Source organism: Camelina sativa, chromosome 9, assembly GCF_000633955.1.
Source record: "Camelina sativa cultivar DH55 chromosome 9, Cs, whole genome shotgun sequence".
In the NCBI taxonomy this organism is placed as follows: domain Eukaryota; kingdom Viridiplantae; phylum Streptophyta; class Magnoliopsida; order Brassicales; family Brassicaceae; genus Camelina; species Camelina sativa.
Window position 1 is genome coordinate 2,604,039 of NC_025693.1, and position 332 is coordinate 2,604,370.

Below are 332 nucleotides of genomic sequence, written 5' to 3' on the forward strand. Positions count from 1 at the left end.
GTTGCAGCTGGGATAGAGGATGACTTGAGGTCACAGGTGGTTGTGGTCAGTTCTTCGGTGCAGCCACAGCAGTCTCAGCCGCTTTCTGTTCCTAGCAAGGGCGGCAAGCCTGCGCAGGGGCAGAAGAGGAAGTTTGATGTTATGCAGAGATCGAGGCACGGGGGTGCGAAATGCTTTGGGTGTGGTAGTAGGGACCACAAGGTGTCTAGCTGTCCACGGAGAGGTGAGCAGCGGGCAGTGACAGAGCAGCGAGCGGTGGCGGAGCCGCGGACAGATACTCGGGTGTGTTACTACTGCAGAGAGACGGGGCATATCAAGCCTCGTTGTCCCAA